The sequence below is a fragment of the Mirounga leonina genome, unplaced genomic scaffold (genome assembly GCF_011800145.1).
Source record: "Mirounga leonina isolate KUSES-001 unplaced genomic scaffold, KU_Mleo_1.0 Mir_174, whole genome shotgun sequence".
Taxonomy (NCBI): Eukaryota; Metazoa; Chordata; class Mammalia; order Carnivora; family Phocidae; genus Mirounga; species Mirounga leonina.
The window spans coordinates 36,645,071-36,667,293 of NW_023270451.1; the positions used below are offsets into that span (position 1 = coordinate 36,645,071).

General features: G+C 36.3%; 1 non-coding gene across 1 annotated transcript; it reads left to right on the forward strand.

Moving 5' to 3' along the window:
* Nucleotides 1-474: 474 nt before the first annotated feature.
* Nucleotides 475-578, forward strand: LOC118021485. The gene has a single exon (XR_004682204.1). It is a non-coding gene; the product is annotated as a U6 spliceosomal RNA (small nuclear RNA).
* Nucleotides 579-22,223: the final 21,645 nt, after the last annotated feature.

Sequence of the window (22,223 nt, forward strand, 5' to 3'; positions counted from 1 at the left end):
TTAGACATTTCTCATTTCTCATATGAATTATTATAATCACCATCTAGATTGTATAGCAAATACCCTTTACATCTTTATATTTTTATACCCATACCTCCTTTCCTACTGATTATTCAAAATACATAATATACATTAAAACTTTTTTTAAATCTGAAAACAAATACTGATGACACCTAGTATAAAATTTAAGAAGACAGTGTCTCCTTTTAAATTGAGAATGAATTTCAGTACTGCTCTTATTGGTTAATAAAAATCACATTTATGGGGCGCCTGGGTGGCTCAGCTGGTTAAGTGACTGCCTTCGGCTCAGGTCATGATCCCGGAGTCCCGGGATCGAGTCCCACATCGGGCTCCCTGCTCGGCAGGGAGTCTGCTTCTCCCTCTGACCCTCCTCCCTCTCATGCTCTCTGTCTCTCATTCTCTCTCTCTCAAATAAATAAATAAATAAAATCTTTAAAAAAAAATCACATTTATGTGCTCACTTCAGCAGCACATATACTAAAATTGGAACGATAGAGAGATTAACAAGGCCCTTGGGCAAGAATGACATGCAAATTTGTGAAACGTTCCATATTTTATTTAAAACACACACACACACATTTATGCTTGTGACAGGAGTCTCCTTACATTATTCTAGTCTAAAAAGAAACCATCTCAGAAAATTTCATTAGAATATCATTTTAGAAATGACTAGAACATTAGTATAGTTTTTTTTTTTTTTTTAAGATTCTATTTATTTGACACAGAGAGAGAGATAGCCAGAGAGGGAACACAAGCAGGGGAAGCAGGAGAGGGAGAAGCGGGCTTCCTGCAGAGCAGGGAGCCTGACACGGGGCTAAATCCCAGGACCCTGGGATCATGACCTGAGCCGAAGGCAGACGCTTAACGACTGAGCCACCCAGGCACCCCATTAGTATAGTTTTTTAAAAACTAAACTCAAATATGTCATAATAGTGCTCCATCTAACCAAAGTGGAATTCTAACAATAAAAAAGGCATTTCCAGAATAATGGTCAAAGCTATGATAAGTGAGTAGATGGTTTATTCCGGACATCTCCCATTTTCTCCTTCACATCCATTATCCATTCTTCTCTCTTTGAGGCTCTTTGGCCAAAAGGAAGGAGAGAGGAAAGAAGTTGAACTACTTGTCCAATCCCTCCCTATGTGATGGTTAATTTTATGTGTTAGCTTGGCTGGGCCACAGTGTCCAGATATGTGATTAAACATTATTATGAATATTTCTGTGAGATGATTTTTAATTTTTTTAAAATATATTATTTATTTATTTGAAAGAGAGAGAGTGTGCACATGAATGGAAGGGAGAGGGGCAGAGGGAGAGGAAGAAGCAGACTCTCCACTGAGCAGGCAGCTTGATGGGCGGGGCTTGATCCCAGGACCCTGGGATCATGACCCGAGCCAAAAGCAGATGCTTAACCAACTGAGCCACCCAGGCACCCCAAGATGATTTTTAGGTGAGATTAACATTTAAATTGGTGGACTTTAAGTAAAACAGATTGCTCTCCATAATGTCAATAAGTTGAAGGCTTGAAGAGAACGAAACACTGTCTTCCTCCAAATAAAAGGTAATTCTGCCGGTGGACAGCCTTCAGACTTGAAATGCAACAGAGGATTTTTCTGGGTCTCCAGCCTGCAAACCCAACCTGCAGAATTTGGACTTACTGGCCTCCATAATCCCATGAGCTAATCCCTTAAAATAAATCTCTTTCTGTACAGCAAGAAAAAGAAATATGTCTGTGTATATATACACCTTCTCTAGCACTGTGTCTGAAAGTAGCTGCAGCCCTGGTAAAATGATGCCTTTTCCACTTGTCCAGCTCCCACTGGGTCTCACTATTGTCTCCTTTGTTCCTTGGCCATAAGTGTGGTAATATTTCCCCTGTTACTAGTATCTGATATCTTACCATCCTTTATTTCTTAACACTGCCCACACTTCTGAAATCAGTCCTTTCATTAAGGCTGTTGTCTGTCAACTCAGGCTGCATCTTAAAATCAGCTTTGGGAAGCCTTGAAAAATCCCAGTGGCCAGGCCACAAACCAGACCAACTAAAACAGAACCTCTAAGGGCAGGATACAGGCATCAGTATTTTTTAAAGCTCCCCAAGTGTTTCCAATGTACAGCCAAGGTTAACAACTATCGCATCAATGTCTCTTTAGCTGAATCATTTGAGTTGAATTTGGTTTCCAGTCATAGCCCCAACCAATATGCTGTCATCATCTAATATCCCCTTCAATGAATTCCTCTCAAAGCTTAAAGAAAAAAATACATTTCTTGAAATCCTATGAGCATCTGTTACTTGTATTTTTCATATAATTATTTCCTATGCTGGCAAGGGTTATTTCACTTTCAAGAGTATTTTATTTCTCTCCAAATGTGCGGGTCCTTTCATTTGTGTCTACTCAAAAACTTGTCTCCCAGCTACCATTCTCAGCCTTTTCTTAACCCCCTTCCCCCAACTTCTGGCAGAATAATCATTCTAAAATATGTCTGATCATGTTGCCTTATGATGCAAATTTAAGATTTCTATCAATGAAAGTCCATGGACTATATAAATTGAAACATCTTGGTTAGGCATTAAAACCTGTTTACACCCATCACAATCTGGCATTCTCTTTTTTTAAAGTTTTTATTTAAATTCTAGTTAGTTAACATATAGTGTAATATTGGTTTCAGGAGTAGAATTTAGTGATTCATCACTTACGTATAACACCCAGTGCTCCTCACAACAAGTGCCATCCTTAATACCCATCACCCATTTATAATCTAGTATTCTTAATTCTCAACAATCTCCCCCCATTCTCTGCCCCACCATCCTACATTTTACCAAACTATTGCTTGCTTCCTTGACTCCCCTTGTCCCTTTATATCTCCTCTTCATATTAACTGAAATCATTTCTCCTGCCTGAAACCTCCTTCTGTTCTTCAGCAGCCTGACCTTTCAGTCCCTCAACACTCAACTCGGATGTTACCTTCTCAGTGAAGACATCTCCAGTCCCTCTACAATGCTCAATAATGAGTAGCTATCATTAACTCTCTTGAAATGAGTAGCTATTATTAACCCTCTTGAGGGCTTGGAGAGATTTCCCAAAAGAAAGGAACTGTATACTGGGACTAAAAAAAAGAGTGAAGGGGCAAGTGACAGGGAGAAGGGGAAAAAAGGTTCAGTTGGCTTACACAAAACCCAAAGATGAGACAGCATCCATAGCACACATGTGATGAACTGCAAATATGTCTGTGTGGATAAACAAAGGAGATGGATGAACTATAAATCTTGTAAGGTGTTTTTGTTTTAATCTTAATAGAATGAAGTATGTAACTTTATAAACATCATTCACAGAGTCACAGAGATTAAATTAGAGGGGAGAAATATTAGAGACAGAGAGGCCACGAGGAGACTGTAACAGAAACCCAGAAGCTCCTCACTGGAGCTAGGTCAGTGGCAGTGAAAAAGAAAGCACATGCCTTTTCTATTATCTTTCTGTATAATTTTCTATATTATCTATTTTCTATATTATCTTTATGTATAAAAATTGTGTCTTTGTCACAAAGATCTGTTAAAATTCAGGGTAGAATCCAACACTTCTCACATTCTTTTGACTGATTTAAATATTATATGAAAATGTGCATTCCTTTAAAAATTTAGTCAAATATCTTTAATGACATATACATAAACAAATAAATTACAATCAGCTATGGTATTGAAAGTCAATCATTCCTTTCTTTCTTCCAAAAGTTCACCCTTTGCAACAGCTTTTTCTCATTCCACTATTTTTTCCTTTCTATTTGATAGCCTTGTTGGTCGTTTGAATATCTGTCTTTATAGGTATATATGTAAGTCTTAAAAAATCTTTTGTCAGTGTATGAAAGACTTTTCATGAATACAGCAAAAAGTAAACATTATTAAAATGTTGATAACTAGGAACAGGGTTGGGATGTCCATTACTAGCTCTGCTTTTTGTCATGTCAGAGAATATAATTTCACCAATAGTGGAACTTGGAGTTAGAACTCTATTAGAGAATTTTGCTTTATATATGGAAAATGTATTTACTAAAAAAATTAAGAACTTCAGATTTCTATTTCAAAATAATTTGAGTGAGGATATTACATTATAGAGTGTCATACATACAGTAAGATAAACCATAATACCTTATGTATTGATTGCTAAAATGTCACATGATCATGTATAAAGCAAATGTCACCAGAGATTCTCACACGGAGACCCAAATGACTCTCATCCAAACCATCCAATGCTCTAAATTCTCCCTGTAACTGTTATTATTATCTTATTAGGGTCTACTTTTTTACTTTTCTGGTATCTACAAAAACTCAAACACAATGAGCATTCTGTGAGTCTAGTAACTTCAGTAGTTCATGAGGAAAGTAATGTTATTATAGGACAGCTTTATTCCATCTCCTGCTGCCTCTACTTTGTTCTTATTCTCACCCCTCCTATCTCTTAATTCTGACCTCTGCTGTATGGTACAGAATCTTATCTTTACATCACACATGATTCATGAACCCTTCATAAGGCCAATACCTTACCTGTAAAAACTTACCTCATCTAAGAACTTATCAAGAGCTTTCCAAAGCCGTTAAAGCAGTTAAAAAGTGCTCTATCTTACCATGTGTGTAATACATGTGAATGCAGAAGACAATCTTACCTAATGGGGTCTGATATTTTACCTAGATCATAATCTGTTTAGTATTTGCCATTATCCATCATTTTCTATTACTACTTATCACTCATCTTAGCTTTTAACACATTATCATCTTCCATCAAGAAATGGATGACATTAAGAAGAAAAACACTTTCTGTCTCTTCCAAGGAAGGAAAGGGGGATGAAATAGGGAACTTGGGGTGAAAAAAAAAGCCAACTATATGGTAGGTGACATCTGAGGCATTTTACAAATATTACCACATTCAATAAACTTTTTAATTGAATCTTCATGATAAAAAAAAGTAAAGAAGCTATTATAATTCCTCTTTTTTCAGATGAGAATCCTAAGGCTGAAAGAGACTGAGTAACTTTCTCAAGGTCTCAATAGCTATTAAGTAGGATAGTTGAAGTCCACATTTATTCTGCTAAAATGCTGTGTTAAAGGTTAGAATAAATGTATGTTTTCTTTAACATCCTTTTTGTTACAGTTATGACATCACTCTTTAACCTAAGTTCTTATCCTATTGTCTAAAATTGACCAAAGAGTAAGCAAAGGGGATGTGCCTTAGTAAGAATTTAGGCTCATTACAACCGCATGGAAGAGAATTTCAGAAACACAAGGCTTGGGATATTACCTGTTTTTACTAGAGATAGTTACAGGAGAAAGAGTTAGATTTTTACCTTCTAAATCAGTCATTCCTTCATTGCTTTATCTGAATAACATCGTCACCTGATTTCAAAGTCAGGATGAAATTCGAAACTAAACTTGGATCCTGTACTCTAACAAATGTCTGAGACCTTAACCTACTTACCCAGACTTTTACCACTCACAGTCATGCCCCAGACAGAGGAAATGACTCATCTGTTTTAAAAACTGGAAGTGTTAAAGTTAACATAAAATATTCCAGGACAAACTTTTTTAAATATATGTTATAGGAAGTAAGTATTTGTGTTTTTATAAGTCTAATCCATATGCAGGCCTTTAATTCTTGGGTACCTATGTAAAAATCAGTAAAAGGAAGCCCATAATTGAAAAATAGATTATCAGGAGAAAAGAACACCAACTCCTGGGTTTAATTATACCTGTAAGTTTCATAGAAAATTTTAAAATGGTGCTTTTTTAAAAATGTGCATGTATTACTATACCTCCAAATGTAACAAAATTTCCAAAAATGTGGAAATATCATGAGAAACCATGATATTTGATTTACTTTATTTGATTACAAATAACATCTGATGAATTGAAAATACGATGGTGCTAATTTTTCACTTAAAGACTTAAGTCTATCCTAAGACTCAATTTGAAAGGGTCTACTGATTAAAAGGCAGACTGCCCTCACCACGGGCATTTAGCAGGGACAGGTCATCAAGTATGTGTACTATGTACCTAGTACATAGTATATACATATTTTTTAAAGATTTTATTTATTTATTTGAGAGCGAGAGAGAGCAAGAGAGAGTGGGATGAAGGGCCGAGGGAGAAGCAGGCTCCCCAATGAGCAGGGAGCCCGAGGCGGGACTTGATCCCGGGACTCCAGGATCATGACCTGAGCCAAAGGCAGACACCCAACCGACTGAGTCACCTAGGCACCTCATAGTATATATTTTTGATATGATAAAGCACAGCATCTCAGACGATAAAGAGAATTGCTTCAGATGCATACCTCAAAAGGAAAAGAAATCCATTTGAAAAGGAAGAAACAAAAAGTTTGAGGTCTTGCTCCAAAAGAGAGATTTTGCTCTAAAATACTCCAAAAAAAGGAAAATGGCTGTGTGAGATCCATAAATGAAGAAAACTTTGGCATTCTAGACCTTGGATACCTTAATGCACGATACACATATATCACAAAGTTCCAATTCTAAGACCCCGTGCAAGAGGGAGGGATAATCCTGTGAGGGAGATGGTACATATATAAGACAACCTTTTACTGGAGGTGTGCTGATGCCAACATCTAAGACACAAGGGTCCAGAGCTTGGCTGGATATAGTAGTCCAGAGGTGCTCAGAGGTGAAAGCAGTAATATAAAGACCAAAAAAAAAATCGTGATGTTAAGGCCAAGACCAAAGTACAGCAGGAACCAAAGATATAACCTAGAGTTAATGCCTGGCAGAAGAAAAAGTAATTTGAGCATATTGTAGGTGCAGCAAAGCAGTGAGAAGGCAGGCTTTACAAATATGGCTGTTTTTATGGCTTGCTTTTATTGGCTGTGTAGTAGAGAATGTGAAGGTGTGTTGGGTATGACCTTAAAGTAATGGGATATTGGAAGATAATAGGTCTAAATAAACTTTGTTGGACATTCAGTAATAATAGACAAGGCACCTATTCTTGTTTTTATTTTCCTTTGCTTTGCTCTGGCTATTTTCCTGCAACTTTTATTTCTGTTAATAACACCACCACTCCCATCTTTGAGTAACCCAAAAGCAAGGGAGTCATCTTGATTCTTCCTACTGCTGCTATGTTTAATATTTGTCTTTAAATAGACTTAGCATTATTGGGGAACCTGGGTGGCTCATTTGGTTAAGAATCTGACTCTTGGTTTCAGCTCAGGTCATGATCTCAGGATGGTGAGATCCAGCCCTGTGGCAGGCTGCAGGCTCACCACAGAGTCTGCTTGAGATTCTCTCTCTCCTTCTCCTTCCCCTCTGCCCCTCTCCCTGCTAATGCTCTCTCTCTCAGATAAATTAATTACATCTTTAAAATAAATAAATAAATAGACAGGATTCTTTTAACTTAAATGTGTTTAAAAGGAAATTACATTATTCATTAAAAACTACTAATTACTAAAAGTTACTAAAACCACCAGATACTAAAAAAGAAATATATTTTTGAAAATTCAATGAAAATTTTACTATGTCATTGAATTTTACCAGAAATCTACTCCTTCTTTCTTAAAAGGACTGATTAGCAAATACCATTTAACACACAGATTAGTATCACCGTAAGACTTTCTCCTTAAAATTAATTAGAGGGATTAAAAGATAATTGAAAAGAAAATAACTTTTTTATTGTGTGGTGATTTAATTATGATTTAATGCTGCATCCTTGTACCAACAAAGGGTCATCCCACACTTTGGGAAGCACTGGACTATGGAATAAAATCCAAACTCAATAGCCTGGTACAACGTCATTCCTGAATACCTTTCAACCTCACTTCCTGCCACCACATGAGCCACATATCCTCACTATATTTGGCTCCATTAATTTCCCCATTGTGTCTTCTGGGAATACTCTTATGCCTCCATCAAGAGTTTCAGATGTCAAGTCTTGAGAGACCTCCCAGGCACATTTCTCCTTAGCACTGACAAAGATTCTTCCTTGACCAAACTCTAGTCAGGTTCCTCTGAGTCCTCTTCTTAACTAGGCTTCAACCCATAAAGACTTAAATAAGCACCAATATAGTTCCTAACAGCTCAAGCCTGCAACCGTAGGATGACCCTAGCCCCCTTAAAGTACCTGTCTAAGAAAACTCATGGTGGCCAAAAGAATTCACTGTTTCAACCAACACGTGAAGACAGGGCCCCTGTCTCCCAGTCTCTTTGGGAGAGTAGGAGCCTAACTCTGATAAGCACCAGTTAGCAAAGTCAGATGAATTTCACATGGACCAAATCCTTCCTTCCCCCACTTTGTAATTTCCTTTTTACTTCCCTGAAAAATTCTATTGAGCCTTTGCTGGCTCCTTTCCCTACTACCTCATTCTCCCTTTAAAACATCCGATCACCCATGCAGAAATCAAAGTTGAGTTCAACTCATACTGGACTCTTTTCCCTACTGCAATAGTTATTACAGATTAAAAATCTGTCTTCACCCCTTTAACTAGTCTCTGCTTTTGCTTATCTTTGACAGCACTCCATATCTGCTTCTAATTCTCTATGTTCTAAGTACCGAACCATCCCCCTTACCTGCCATGCTGTGCTCATTTTTGTACTCCAAGTGCCCAAATCAGTACTGTCCAGTGTCTCCTGTATTCGACATGGCAAACTTTTTTTTTTACCAAGGTTAATAAATTAAAATGATAAAACTATGTGTTGTCAGATTGTTGCATTGTATATGTATTGCGTATGAAATAACTAAACAAATATCTTGTCACATAGATACCCAACCACCTCTGTGGTGGTATTTTCGTGAGAGCAATCTGTAAGTTTAAATAACTGTGTACACAGAAAAAGGGAACCAAGTTATCTGACTAGTGTGAACAGGGCCATGTGGAGAATATCTAAGACATGGCTTATTTTTTGTTTCAACTTATAAACAATAAGAGGGACATCAACACTGTACAGTTTTATAGTTTAAAAATAATTTAAAAATATTTATCAGCTTATTTTCCTTCTTTCTTAGCTTTGTCAGTATCATTTTTGATCCCATTGTTTCCTTTAACCTCACATCTTCCTCTTTTGGATGTCTACTTCCTTTTAAAATAACAATTGCCTATTACTTCTCATATCTTTTGTTTTATAGTAGTAATAGCACTTCTATAACTATAGCATGGGGAATTTACATGCAAGCTGTAGGAGACACTGGGTTTTTACTTCAAAATTAGTTTTGTTTTGTCTGTTTCTAACTTATAGGTGAAAACGCTACTTCCCATAGGAGCCTATTTTATTCCATAAAATTAAATGAACCATAACCCCAAAGTGCAACGAGACACACACAGCATGACCACATTATTTCAGAAGGCTGAAGGGTTGCCAGTCCATTGATCTCAGACTTCATGAACCACAGTGCAGCTCAAATTGGTTCCCTGCAGTAGCTTTGAGCTTCTGCCCAACAGCCACTGCAGAACTCCGAAAACCACAAGGTAAGGAGATGGCATCCAGGCACTTTTTTTAATACTGTTATTAATTCTTTTACTGAAGTTTATTTTGTTACTTTATTAAAGGGGTTGGGGTCACATCAGACATTTTTCTTGCTTAAAGGTAACATGCAGTAATTGCTGGGATAACATAGTATTGAAAACATAAAACTAAATGTGGGGCCTATGTGAGCATCCTTCTTTTGCCAATGAATTACAAATGCTTCTTCTTTTGTACAGTTGTACTAACATTAAACAATATGTATAGAACTCCTATTGTCATTGATTTTTGGCATATCAAGTCTCTTTTTTGTTTTCACTTCTACCTGTATCAGCATCATCCAGTTGCCTAAAACCATTCAGTCAATGCTCCACCCAGGCTTGGAGTCAATTTTAATGCAGCCAAGCAATATATTAAGAGCTCTATCCACAATCATTAAATGAAGACTGAAATTAACCATGCATTCCTGGGCCCAGAATCCAGAATGGAGTGTCCTATGCATTCATGTACCCAGCAAACTAACAGCCACTCTCCCACCCTACAATTTTGTTGCCCAATCTTCATTGCTGGATGCCTGTCCTTAAAGACATGCTCCACTCCTGGGGTTGTAACTGGTGTCCTAAGCTAAACAACCACTGGTTTAACAGGGGCCCTGCCCCCTGACTAAAATCTGGGCCAGCCCCTCACACCCTGTTCCTAGAACAGGCTGGAGCTCTGCTTCCAACTGAATGAGCTCTTTTCTTCCCTTACCTGGAGCAAAAACAGTAGCATTGCCAGGACTTCTTATTGCCATATCCTCCCTTAACCTGGTTCCAACCCCTTGTAAATCATTCCTGGCTCAGAAGCCCACATCCCTTACTCTCAGATACTATAACTGAAAATGCTGGTCACTCATTCACTTTAGAAGCTTGATCCCAGCTCCTTTTTTCTTGCTTCTTCTCTTGCCTTGACCTAAGGCCCAGCACACCTCACAGTAGGTGTGGGATATGGGATAAGACAATGTCAGTGTGTAAACAGTGCTCATCATATAAAGGAAATCTTGAAGGCATCATTTTTATTCAATGCAAATAACCACCAGAATCATTCTTTTTGGTGGTTTCTATTTTTTAATGAAATGTAAACCTTTACATTTTTCCTAATGAGAAAACAGTATAGTTTCCTTATAGTTTATTGTTCTAACATCTGATAAACCACATGATCAAGGTATTCTTTTTGAGAGCCATAATACGTTAGGTGTTAGAGAGCCCAGATAGTACTTGCATTAAGTAGTTAACTTTGTATTATGAGCTTGATTCTTTCTATAAAGCTTTCTGTACTATCTATATTTTGTACTACCCAGTTCCCATGGCAACATGTTTGTTCCCATGGAGAAACAAAAGTGAACACCTTAAAAGAGCTGAACTCGAAGATATAAAACCTCACTCAATGGATAGTTTGCTCAGAGGCTATTCAAGAATAAAAACAAAAAGACAGAAAAGCAGAAAATATAGCTAGGTTTCAAATTCCAGCTCAAAACTAAGAAACTACTTCTGATTTCTTTTGACCTGCCAAGTAACAAATCATTCTTGGTGTGTCCTTAACAGCAACTTTAAACGGACTGTTTTTCCCCAAAAGCAATTTTTAAACTCTCTACTTAGACAAAGAGCCTTTTAAATGGTGATTTGATGGTTTGTTTTATTTTAGCAATTTGGTCCTCGTAGTTGCAACTAGCATTTGCATATTTCAAGAATATTTGAATTTTCATGAAACTGCCTAAATTTGGCCAACCTGAGTTGAGAAAAAACCAAAACAACACTATACATTAAAGCAATGAGAATGTAAGCATATGAGCATAACGTTATTTTTTAATAAAAACAAATTCTTTTTTTTTTAATGTCCAAAATTTTCCTAGCCTACCTATGGTTCAGTATGTGTCATTTGAATAGAGCCTGCAGACTGCAGATGGATGGAAATTTGGCTGCTTTGGTTGAATATAAAGGGAAACTGGTAGCCTTAGTTAGGCTCATACTACTATGCCAAATTCCTAACACCATTACAACAGGACTTTGAATGATACCAGTAAAATAATTCACACCCATTTGCAAGCTCCTTTCAAGTGGCATAAACTCTACTTGTAAAAGACAAAGAAAAATCACTTGGCTCCAGTGGCTCTTTGTTCTGCGGCCTCCCACCCTCCTGCCAGCCTACCCCCTTTTATAATCTAGACACTGCTTCCTTTCCATTTGTATCCTACTTCTTTGTCTGCTGTTCTCCAGCCCTTTTTGTGCCTTTTTTTTTTTTTTAATCTTTAAGCCTTGACCTCCTTTTTCCAATCCTATTCTGCTATTTCTACTCTACAGTATCATTACTTTTTTCCCTGGCTTCACTCTTGTTTCTTAGCCCCCCCCCTGCAATCTCTAGCTTTTTAGGTATTATGCTTATTTTTAGTCTCCTTCCCTGCCTCTAGTTTATTTTTCATTCTTGCCACCTTTTCTTACTCTTTGTACTCCCTCTTCTAGAAGTTTGTGTGTTTTGCTCTTTTTAAGTTATTATGTATTGTTCCTTGATGAATCCTTTTCTCTCCTTCCAACTATTACTTTTTCCTGATTGTTTGAATCCCAGTCCCACTGACTTTATGAAAACATTACAATTGAAGCAATTTAAAGTATTTCTTTGATATCATAAAAGTGAGAAGAAAAATTAGCCCTAGAAAATAGCATCTTAAACAGTAGACTGCTTTTTTTTCTCTTTGTCCCCTCCTTAAGTTCACAGTGAATAGAATCAATGAGATTTGTCATCTGCTATATTTGTATAGATCTGGTATTATTCACTCTAATCATGGAGTGAGGAGCAGGACTCTGAAATCAGCAAGTCCAGCATGCTGAGTTGTTGCCACTCAAGATAAAATAACTTTTGTACATTATGTGGTCGGCTGACAAGGAGAAGAAAAAAGATGCGGCTCAGAATTAATTGTAGGTTTTGAAGCAATAGTTACAGGAAACAAGACACAAAGGTTTTTCTCCTACTTATTTTCGTATGGTGCTGGGGGTAACGACATTTGGGCACTTCCATCATTTTATATTATTTATTCTATATGGCAGGTAGAATAATAAAAATTTCTTGAATACAGACCTTGCTTTTGCTCCCCTATCATCAGATGGGCATACACTTTGAGTTGCTTTTTTTGTTTGTTTTGGGAATTGGATGCTTATCTTTCTTTTATAGGCTCTCACCTAACTTCCAAAAGTATGCAATAGTGGACTGCATGTAAAGAGAAATGGTCCATTCAGGTTTAAATGCATTGCTTTGAACTAAGGAGATATATATCTTAATATTTGAATTATTTATGACCATATATTTTCATAAATTGTATGAGATATACATATATAATTAAATCCATTAGCATAGTGGCATATTCTTTATTTATGCTTTCACGTACTTGGAATTAAAACTTAATGTAAATTGCACTTACTAAACACCTAAAAAGTCACATTCATTCACTGATAAATTTTCAGTCTTTTAAATCCATAAGGAAATATTGATGCTCCATAATACCTACTGGTTGTATAGCCCTCAAAGCTTTGGAGATTCATTTTTACTCACCATAGTTAGGATATCTGCCTTTTCCGTTTTCCTCTGTTTTTACTACTTTTGCATTTAACAGGTTTTTATTTTGCTTAAAGACACCTTGCTTAAAGGTTCTGAAAAAAAGACCATGACTCGGAAACTAAATCACTGTTATAGAAAATTTTTAGTACAAAGGAATTTTCCATATCTTCTTTTCTTTACTATGGATATAATTATAGCAACCAACACATAGTTATGCATGCTGAGCACTGCACAATGCTAGGGGGGCATTCTTGACCTATGTGTGGGACCCTGTATACAGATGGATTCATTTTGCAATTCTCACTGAAACTATGCCATGCTTTTATCTGTCAGATGATCATGTTGGATTATGTTGGGTTTTACTCTTTAAAATTCCTGAAATGTAAATGTACAGACCATCCACTTCTCTTTCATGTTACAGAGATGGAAGATGCTTTCAGAGAAGAGATGTGTCCCGACTATAATTTTATCACCATGTATATCATCAGAGTCAGGTTAGAGTCAGCTCTCCTAATTCCTGTCTTCAGGAATATCATTTTGAAGATATTCGTGGTGACAAGGAAAATATTATATTTCTATCACATAAATCCCATAGGTACAACTTTCTAGGCTTTTAGCCTAACTTTACTCCTAGACAATTTTACATTGTAAAGTAAGGGGTGAAATAACTTCTAGGTAATTCTCCTTGTGCAGCTTGCTATGTAATCCAACAACATACTAAATGGCTTTTTGAGAGGGGCTGTCACATCACCATTGACTAACATAGTGGAAAATATTTGGAAAAGGAACTATTCAACGCTATCGCTACATCTGTATTACTGGAATACAATTTTGGAATATTGACATTAAGTAATTGAAATAAAGTTTCTTAGGAATTAAAATGTTTACTTTCCCAATAATGCACTGGGAAACTACCAGTTTACCGATCTTCTCTACAGAGCTTTTCTTTATTAATATCAACCCATACTTTTCCTTCTTTTTTATTACTCAAAAATAATGTGTGGTTTTTGCTATAGTATTGTAATTTGTTTTTCGTCTCTTATTGCATCTCAAAAGTCTGTCAGCTCCTTATGTACTAAGTTTGTCTTTTACTTGTTTTCCCTACCCCATGATCTTGAGTATGCATATAGTTGATGCTAAATGTGTGCTATTTCAGTGGACAAGAAGTCTTGATTAATTGGAAGCAAATATCCAAAGTGAGTCTAGATTGCCAAAAATATTGTCAAAAACGTACATCATGAATCTAAATGCTAACAGAATAAATCACTAATAATAACTTTTAAATGAAAATTACTACAAAGCAATTTCTCATAGTGGTGCTTAAAATCGTTTCCTCTAGTAGATTAAAGCCTATTGGTGAAAAGAACAAGCAGGGAGGAAAAACTAGTGCATACTATCATACAATCATAATGCTTTTAAAAATATTTTTTATTTTTCTCCTTTTTTTTTCTAGAATTGAAAGAGGTATATGACAGATTTGATCATAAACTTTCATTTGATAGAATAATGCAAGAGAAAAAGAACATAGTACTGCAAGAAGCTACAGCTTCTGGCAGATGTTGCAAGAATGAGTTAGATTGTTGACCTTTTCTGGGGCATTGTGTCAATTTTGAGTGGAGTTTCCAATTGCACAATGAGCATCTGGACAGTTTTGACATCTTTATTACACTCTCTGAGTTCTTAACATGCTACCATTTTGTTTTAAAGATGATTTCTTTCAAAATTAAAACAATTATTTAACTGCCAAAAGTAATCCCATGACTGAATGCCAGTAAAATTATCTTCCCAGATCTGGTTTCCCTACTAATATTCATAATCAGAATACCCGTTGTTTAATCAAAATTAAGATTTGATTAATGACCTTAACATTCAAATCCATTTCTTCACAGGCCTAATTTTGTTTCTTGTATTTGCTTTGCACTGAATTACTGTGGTTTAAATAGCCTGTTTAACATGACCACTTTCAAACAAGATAATAAATTCTCATAAAAGCAGACTAAGGAATTCATAATCACAGCTCTTGGCCGCCACCTAAAGGTTTCTTTTTTGTTTTATTTTACATAAGACCTACTGTGCATGCCTTTTATAATAAACTTGTGCCTGTATCATCACACGTTTCTACGAAAGAATAAGGTTAAGAGATTTATATCAGTATGTTTTTTTCATTTTTGTGTATTTGCATTAGCAGCCTATATAATTATATCCACTTCTCAATCTGTTTTGTACACAAAAGTAAAACTTGGTCCCCTAAGTGGTCTGAAAATTGTCCATTCCTTCAAAAAATATTTTTATTTCTGTTTTTATAATACATCACCCCCATTCCTAAGCCCATCTTGGAAACAGAAAAATACTTAAGCCATGGTCTCTGGTTTCAAGAAGCATGTACCAGTTACCAATGCAAAAAACTGACTTTTTGTCATAATCTGTATTAAAATTATCATTAATTTGATGCCAAGGAGTAAATCCAGAAGCCTGAACAAAGAGAAATGTACCTCATTTCCAAATTTCTAAGGTAAATTCAATTAAACTCATGTTTGTTGAATCATTACTGAATGTAATGTATAGGCTAAACTCTTCAAACTCCATAGAGAACATTAATAACAGGTGTAATCTCTTGGTTGTGATTGAGAATAAATGGGATATCAGAATTAATAATTCCCTGCTGCCTATCTCCATAGCCATAATGCCACTCCTTTTATTCTCCTCTGAAGAAACACTGGCTTGAATCAGGTCAAATATCTTCAACACCCTACTTGGATTCTGACAAAGTCATGTTTGGAGAATGGAATCAATGCAATCTATAATATCATACTGAAAAGTTAGTTATAAACTCCACAAACTTCTTATTTCATAATCCATACTGATAGAGCATCTATGAATCACCCCAAGTTTTCTTAAATAACTTTCCCAATAACGCACTGGGAAACTACCAGTTTACCGATCTTCTCTACAGAGCTTTTCTTTATTAATATCAACCCATACTTTTCCTTCTTAAGGAAATGTAGAAAAGTTTTATTAGCATGCACACTTGCCATTATAGATGGCAAATATGCCATCTTAAATATGTAGAAAAGCTTTATTAGCATGCACACTTGCCATTATAGATTCTGTGTATTTAGTTTTTGATTTACTTGTAGACCACTATTCATTTATTTATTGATTCAAAAAATATTTATTAGAAACCTACTATGTGCCAGGCATTCACCATTGTCAGTGTTCATTAAAACAGATTGGTCTTTGCTTTCATGGAGTTTGTGAGGGAAATAAAATAAATAAATAAACAAAGCACATTTGATATAAATTATAAAAGAACTTAACACACTGTACTGTAATGGAGAATAATGTTGAAGAGAGACAGACCGACATTAGGAAGGGTAATCAAGAAATGTTTCTTGGAGGAGGCAATATTCAAACTGATACCTGAAAAACAAGGAGCCAGTTCTGCCAAGAATATAGAGATGAGGCAGTGGGAATTATCTCTATAAAGGCCAAAACACTCAGTAGGGCCAAAGGATCTAGAGCAGAGTGAGCAAAAGGGAGTATCATGAGATGGGGGGAAGTAAAAAGAAACTCGATCATTCAGGGTCTTGAATGAGAGGATGAGGACTTTGGGTTTTATACGAAATAGAATGGAAAGTCACAGTAACAGATTAGAGAAGGAAGTAACTTGATCTGATGGCTCCTTGGAAAAGGGATTGGAGTCAGGCAAGAGAGGTGGGAGACAGAAGTCTAGTGAAGAAATACAGATGGGAGAGATGATGGTGACATGGACAAGGCTGTTGGCAGTGGAGGCAGAGAAGTGAACATATCTGAGAGGAATTTGGGAGCCAAATTCAACAGGACTCAGTGGTAGGTTAGATGACCGCCTTGGTTCTACCATTCCTTCCCAGCTTATTAGCATTTGCTGATATGAATATAACTCTGAAATGCTGATATGGTTTTCTATATTAGATTTAGATTGCTATATTAGATTTTATGTCACACTTAAGCTTTTAATTTAGTAAAAAAAATTAAGAAAATATCTTAATAGCATGACTTATTTGCATGTCAATAAGGAAACATTATCTAGCATCTTCTGCAAATGAGACAATCTAAAAAAATAATTTTATACATAATGGAAGTTTGTCTACTAAAAACACCAAAACTTATTTAACATTAACCACTTAGAAGAAATTTTTCTCTAAAATTGCTAAATATTTTCCTGACCTATTAAACAGAATATATTTAATATTAAGCTTTTCAAAAACTTAAGCTCACTATGATGAAAAACAGTTGCTATACCTCTGTACTATAGTGGTAGCCCTAAAAATAGTGAGATATGAGTGGTTTTCCTGTACTAAGAAAAACCAACGTGCTTTGGAATACTTAAATTTTGTTGTTGCCTCAATTGTTCCTAGTTCTCATTGTGCCAGACTGAGGTCATTCACTTCTAACCCATTCTAACGTGATGTTTTTCCTTTGCTGTAAAGTGGGAACCCTATCAGACTTTCATGCACATTGGTAGTGTGTAGACCCCAAGTCAAGTATGAAATTTTGTATTCTATTTTGATTGCACAGAGGCTTTTTTTTACATGTTGTTTTCTCAAGTGTATTTTAGGTCATTGAAGTTGCTTGATCAGCAAAGTTCTAGTCAGGGAAATGTCCCAATACTAGCATTTTATTTCCCACATTTTTCATGAGGTTCCTTGAAAATGAAATTCCCATTACCATATACATTATCATGTTAAGTTTCTACAAAGAATCCTTCCTTATGACATAACTTCAACTACATCATTATAAATATTGCTTTTTCATTTTATGCCTAAAGTATAGTTTTCAAATGTAACATAAAAGCATATAAAATTTGACCATAAAACTAGACTAAAAAAAAAAAATCCCGTATTTCTTGACTGTGACTATAATGTAATCTCTTTCCATTTTTTTTTATTTTGACATTCGTGGAAACTAAAATAAATCAATGTCCACAAAGCCCCAGTCAGCAGCCCTACTTTGAAAGTGTCTTTTGACAAGTAACATATGCATATTACAAACCCAAAGGCATGTTTGAAGTGGTTCTTCCGGAGACCTACATTCCTCAAAGCTCTGCCTGTATCACCACCTTGTTTCATGGAAGAAAATGTGTAAATGTGTAATGGAAACGTGTAAATGATTAAAGCATCTGTATAAACAAAGAACATTCTTAACACGCATAAGAAAAATTTTGAGGACTTCTTGAAGAACCAGACGCCAGATGCCTAAAGCTGATCTGCCAAATGAGAATCCTTCAGAGAGAGGTCCAAATACTAGCATTTGAAACAAATATTCCCCAGCTGATATATTGATATATGTGGTCCTTAGAAAAATCCTTAGATAACACTGTCATAGACTCTAGATAACCAGTCCTAAATGATCTGTCATTTCAAATTTGTGGCAGCTTGTATTTTCCAAAGATGACTGTAGCAATGCATACCATCTTACATGCTCTTCTGAAAAAGTGACACTGACGTCTCTTTACCAAAAAATGGGGCTTATGTTCCCTTTTCTTGAATCATCACAGACTTTTGACCACAGTGGAAGTGATGTTATGTGACTTCCAAGAACAATTCATAAAATGCAAAACAGCTTCTGCCTGGTTCTCTTGAGACACTTGTCCTTGGAATCCAGCCACCACGCTGTGAGAAAGCCACATTAAAAGGCCACGTGAAGGTTTTTCAGCCATAGCTCCTGCTGAAGCCCCTGTCGACAGCCAGCCATTGACCACCAGACATGAGAGTAAGCTTTCAGGTGATTCTAGCCCCCAGCTTTTGGGCCACCCCAGGAGAGCAAAAACTACCTCTCTCACTTAGCCATGGCCAAATTGCAGATTTGTGAATAAAATTAATGTTGTCACTGTTCTAAGTCACTAAATTTTACAGTGGTTTTTTATGCAGCAGTAGATAACCAGAACAAATTCCAAATAGTTCTGTGGCTTCTTTGGATGAAATGTAAAGCCCCAGATAAACCTTCATGCATTCCAGTTTGCATTTAAGGATTTCTAATTCTATCCAGCCAGATCCACTCCAGACTCACTTGTTAGGTCCTGCTTTAGTTCATTGCCTAGATCTGTGGTTCTCAACAAGAAGTGATTTTGCCCCCTAGGGGACATTGGCACTGTCTGGAGACATCTGATGGTTGCCACACCTGGGGAGGAAATGCACTTGGCATCTAGTGGGTAGAAGCTTGGGATGATGGTCCACAGTCTACAATGTACAGCACAGTCCCATCTCCCAACAAAAAAGAATTATCAAACCTAAATAGTGCAGAGGTAGAGAAACTCAGACATGATCTGGTCCAGCAGTGGGGTACTCCATTCTTACCCATGGTTCTCTTCACCATCATATAGGTCTAGAGTTCTCAACCAGGAGTTGAAAAAATGGTGTATGTGTTAGGGATGGGGGATGGAAGGGAGGGCTTGCAGTGAGTTAGAACATCAGGATTATTTGTGAGGATTTTCAACCTATGCAGGTGAGTCTATGATATTCAACCCTGGCAACAAATTAGAATAATTTGTCAGAAATTTTTGTTGTTGTTTTGAAATACTAACTCTAAATACCAGCTTAATCTTCAATTCTAGAGATTCTGGTTCAAAAAATACTGTAGGCCAATAGTTTTTAAAAGCACCTTAGGTTATTCTAACGTATAGCTAAGCATGAGAACCAGAGACACTGGTCCTTGTACCTGGAGACTGTGACTCCTAACCTGGGGACAAATGTTGATAGAGTCTAAAGAGTAAAACTGGAAAATTCCAATAGGTAATTCTGTTGGCAACCCTCTTCCCCTTCTTCCACTGAAAACCTTTGGCCTTCATGTCTGCCTGCACTTAGGCTGCCAGGTGCTGGCAAGAAAAAAGACCTATGCCAGAGTCTCATTTGTACTTATCTGGGATGGAAGCAAAGCCTAAGGCTTAGTTAATTCTTGTTAAGTCAGTAAGCAGCACCACTTAGTAACTCCTGAACAGCCAATTCAGGTATAATGGCCTCGGTGTACTATGCACCTCTCCACCAATAAAATCAGCTCTACTGGATTTTCCATTAATTGTTAAGATGAATATAAAAACATCAGTTAATATTCTTAGAATTTTAACACTGTCACGCTAACTCAAATAATTTTTATGATTTACATAGTTCAAGATGATGACTAAAGTTGTTGATAGGATGTGAACTTGCTTTGCTACCCTCCCAAATAAAACAACCAGTTAGGCAAATACATTGCCATCTGCCTCATATGCTAAGCAGATGAAAGTCTGCTTATTAAAAAAAAAAAATTGACTTGGGTGGAGGGAAAAATGTGAAATAGCCTATTATTATAATAATTACCTTGGCAAAAATGTGTTATTTCATCATGACAATAAGCTTTTCTGAACATGTTATTATTACATTACATTTGTGGTAAAAAGAAAAAAATCAAAACTATGTTTTTCTTTTCTTTTTTAATTTTTTTTTAAAGATTTTATTTATTTATTTGACAGAGAGAGAGAGAGCATGAGAGAGGGAACACAAGCAGGGGGAGCAGGAGAGGGAGAAGCAGGCTTCCCGCCGAGCAGGGAGCCCGATGCGGGGCTCGATCCCAGGACCCTGGGATCACGACCTGAGCCGAAGGCAGACGCTTAGTGACTGAGCCACCCAGGCGCCCCTAAAACTATGTTTTTCTTTTCAAAATTTATTTGTCGAAGGAAAACACCAATTTAATAAATTAAATTTCTCAATTCTCGCATTGTAACTTTTCTGTTTTTAACTCTTTCCCATTAAAGCCCCAAACCAAAAAGAATCTTTAATCTTTTAATCTTTTAATCTTTAATGTTGTACATATGATCCCTATCTATGAAGGAGAAAGCTGAATGTCTCTAAAACTTTCAAGGAATAGTTATACGATGTATGTGTCTATATCTGGTAGAAGATGAGTAAGAGCACATAACTCTTGAGTCAGATTGCCTAGGTTTAAACGCTAACTCCACCATTTAAAAAGTCATCTTGGGCATGTTATTTTATCTCTTGTGACTCAGTTTCCTCTTCTGCAAAATCTAATAATAATAGTACTGAGGTCATAATTGTCTTTGAAGATTAAAAGATAGAATGAATAGAAAGTGCTTAGCACAGTCCCTGGCATATAAGATGTACTTAATGAATGAGAATCAAATTTAACTGTCAAATATAATTAATGCTGGTTTCTGTCACTAATTCATTGAGCAACTCTGATTAAATCACTTTATCCTTTGACTACCCAATTTTTCATTTGTATTATAAAAGGCTTAATTATAAAAGGCTTAATTCCTAAAATTCAGTTCAGTAATTATCCATTGTGCCAGGTTCCTTCTAGCTTTTATTTCTAAGAAGCTGGCCTCTGAAGCAGAGCTTTACCTATTTTCCTGTATCAGAGTGTCCAATTAACACGAATATAGCATATGTTTTAGTCTATTATTTTGACTGTTGTACTGCAAAGTCAGTTTCCATAGCTTTTATTTCTTCTGACATCAAGTTAAGTATGCCTTGAAACACAGGGGTATTTGAATTTCCCTGTCAAGTTTTATACATATTACTTATTTCCTCTTAGATTGAAATCTGAAATGTCAACTCCTACCCCCAGGAAGCCTGACAACAGATATGCTGTCCTATAGACATAGCTTATGTTGTGATACCAAACAAATGTTTCCATACTGATTTTATAAAAAATATTAATATGGCAGCATATATAAAGATTCTTTGAGAAATATAGAAGTTTCTCTCAGGTTATTCTGATCTCTCTCATCCTCCTCTCATGTCAGCATCTCAAAAGGTGTCTCCAACTTGTTCACATAGTACAGTCTGGCTTCTAACACACCCTTCACAGAGGATGCTCCCCCTAACAACAACAGTGATCTTCTGGGTTCCAATCTAATAGGGCATTTGAGGCCCTTATAAGAATTGATTTTCTGTAGCATTTGTAAAGAGTACACTCTTTCCTTTTAGGTATGCTTCAGCTTTTCTTGGTTTCTATCAGTGAGTCTCTACTACCCTTGTTCTCTTGCCTCATTGACCATCCTGTCTCAACCTTCAATTGCTGTTTCGCAGATTCGTCTTCTTGGCCATAATCCATAATCCTTCTACATACTCCCCCAAAGAATACCCATGACTTTATATACCACCTAGCATATATTTACTCTCAAACTGGTA